The 3,095-nt window shown below is 35.7% G+C and overlaps 1 non-coding gene across 1 annotated transcript; it reads right to left on the bottom strand.

Annotated features, from left to right (window-relative positions):
* Positions 1–360: 360 nt before the first annotated feature.
* LOC140620457 (U6 spliceosomal RNA) lies at positions 361–467 on the bottom strand. Its single transcript, XR_012020242.1, has one exon. It is a non-coding gene; the product is annotated as a U6 spliceosomal RNA (small nuclear RNA).
* Positions 468–3,095: the final 2,628 nt, after the last annotated feature.

The raw sequence follows: 3,095 nt of genomic DNA, 5'->3' as shown, positions 1-3,095 counted from the left end.
TTACATTCCCACCAGCCATGTATTAGGGTTCCAATTTTCCACATTCTTGCCAAGACTGTTATTGTCTGTTTTTTTTTTTATTGTAGCCTTTCTAGTGAGTGTGACATAATCTCTTATTGTGGTTTTGATGTGCATTGTGCATTTCCCTAATATCGTGATGTTAATCATCACCTTCATTGGCTTATTTGCCACCTATCTGTCTTCTTTGAAAAAAATATCTATTCATGTCCTTTATCTATTTTTTAATTGGGTTGTCTTTTTGTTATTGACTTGTAATAGTTCTTTATATACTGAAGTGCAAATCCTTAGATATATGATTTACAAATGTTTTCACTCACTCTGTGGGTTTTCTTTTCACATTTTTGAGAGTATACTTTCATGAATTTGCATGTCATCCTTGCGCAGGGGCCATGCTAATCTTCTCTGTATCGTTCCAATTTTAGTATATGTGCTGCCGAAGCGAGCACTTGAGAGTATACTTTCATGTACAGAAGTTTTTAATTTTGCTAAAGTCCAAACTATCTTTTTGTTTTGTTTTGGTGTCATATCTAGTGATTTCCTAACCAAGATCATGAAGATTTACTCCTAGGCTTTCTTCTATGAGTTTTATAGGTTTGGTTTTTACATTTATGTGTTTGATTTATTTTGAGCTAACATTTGTATATTGACTCAAAATATGCGTGAGGTAGGAGTCCACCTTTAATCTTTTGCATGTGGATATCAGTTGTCTGAGCACCATTAATTGAGGAGAATATTTTTTCCTCATTGAATTGTCTTGACATTTTCATTGAAAATCAATTGACTGTATATGTGAAGGTTTATTTCTGTCTTCTGAATTCTATTCCATTAAGCTACACGTGTAAATTTGTGCTAATACCACAGTCTTAATTACTATAGTTTTATAGTAAGGTTTGAAGTCCAGAAATTCCAACTTTGTTCTTTTGTAAGATTCTTTTGGCTTTTCGGAGTCCCTTCTATATCCATATGCATTTGAAAGTTGGCTTGTCAATTTCTTCAAAAGAAGCTTGGATTTTTTTTTTTTAATATTTTATTTATTTATTTAGGATAGTCACAGAGAGAGAGAGAGAGAGAGGCAGAGACACAGGCAGAGGGAGAAGCAGGCTCCATGCACCGGGAGCCTGACGTGGGATTCGATCCTGGGTCTCCAGGATCGCGCCCTGGGCCAAAGGCAGGCGCCAAACCGCTGCGCCACCCAGGGATCCCAAGAAGCTTGGATTTTGATAGCAATTGCATTAAATTTGTAGATCACTCTGGTAAATATCTCCAACTTGGCAATATTAAAACTTCTAATCCATGAATGGATTAGTATCTTCTTTTTTTTTTTTTTTTAGAGATTTTTTTAATTTTTATTTATTCATGATAGTCACAGAGAGAGAGAGAGAGAGAGGCAGAGACACAGGCAGAGGGAGAAGCAGGCTCCATGCACCGGGAGCCGGACGTGGGACTCGATCCCGGGTCTCCAGGATCGCGCCCTGGGCCAAAGGCAGGCGCCAAACCGCTGCACCACCCAGGGATCCCGATTAGTATCTTCTTGACTATTTTTGCATATATAGTTATTTGCCTGATGTTTTCTTTTGATGTCTTGATCTGGTTTAGTATTAGTTTAATATTGGGCAAATGGAGTGATTCGAAAGTGTTTCCTCCTCCTCTGTTTTTTTGGGGGAGAGTTTATGAAGAATTGAGGTTAATTCTTCTTTAAATCTTTGGTGAATTCACCAATGAAGTCATCTGACCCTGGGCTTTTCTTTGTGGAAGTTTTAATTTTTTCTATATATATTTATTTATTGAGAAGTTTTTAAAATTATTAATTCAATCTCTTTACTCATTGGACATCTTTTCAAATTTTCTATTCTTTTCATATCCATTTTGGTAGTTTGTGTCTTTCTAGCTGTTTATCCATTTCATCTAGATTACCTAATTTGTTGGTATACTATTGTTACTATGTTCTCTTATGATCATTTTTATTTCTGTAAGGTTGGTATTAATGTCTCTTATTTATTCATGATTTAGTAATTTGCTCTGCATGTGGCAAAAAAATCTTTTCTATTATCTTAACAATAGATATATTTTAAAAGTAATCTCTATGCCCAATGTGGGGCTTGAACTCATGACCCAGAGATCAAGAGTCTCATGCTCTACTGACTGAACCAGCCAGATGCCCCTTACTTTAAGAATATTTTAAAATCAAGACATTTTTTTTCAGTGTAAAATACATTTAAAATGAGAATAGACATAATACATGCAATACCATAAAATTGCATCCATTTTGTTAAAGTGTACAAAATTCTTACACTCAAAAAGTTAAGAATTATGTGATTTTTCTTGTGTACCTCCTACTAATCTTCAAACTTTTTCTTAGCAATGCATTCTCATATCAACCAGAGGCTTATGGGTCTTTCTCATCTCTGCCTCCAATGTTATGTCAACATCAAGTCATCACTCAAAGATGATTTCATAATACAAGACCAGAGGTTTCAAGGGACAAAGATTTATAATGTAGTCGGTGTTATAATGCAGTAAGTTGACTATCTTGAACATAAAGAATGACTGTGGTCCAGAGATGTTCTTGGGGGAGATGGGTCTCTCTAAATGGTTTTCCTTTCTTCAAGTGGAGACTTTCATCATTTAAAAAAAAAAAAAAAAAAAAGTAGCCATCTAAGATTAGGCAAGGCTGCCACCTAGTGGACCAAATATGAACATTTCTTGGGGAATTTTTCAATCTCAGCCTGACTTAATTAGACTTATTAATTATTCATGAATTTATATATTCAACAAACATGAAGTGCTCACACACCAGACACAAAGCTAAGCACTGGAATACTAAAATCAGACAGGCAGAGTTATTGCCCTATAGGCACACACAGACCAGTAGAAGGGACAGATGACTAAATGAATAAATAAATTGCAAAGCAGCAAGTGCCGTAAGTGACTTACTCCCAACACTCTGGTTCACCTTTAACTTTAAAGGAATTGGAACCTCAGTCTAGACATAGCAAATCCAAGTTCTTCGTTGCTTGTAGTTGATGACTGTAAAAAGTGAGGGGGTCTAGTGGGGGAAGGAACAGAGGAAGGAA

Source organism: Canis lupus, chromosome 28 (genome assembly GCF_048164855.1).
Source record: "Canis lupus baileyi chromosome 28, mCanLup2.hap1, whole genome shotgun sequence".
Classification (NCBI taxonomy): Eukaryota; Metazoa; Chordata; class Mammalia; order Carnivora; family Canidae; genus Canis; species Canis lupus.
This window is presented reverse-complemented; position numbering and strand designations above follow the sequence as displayed.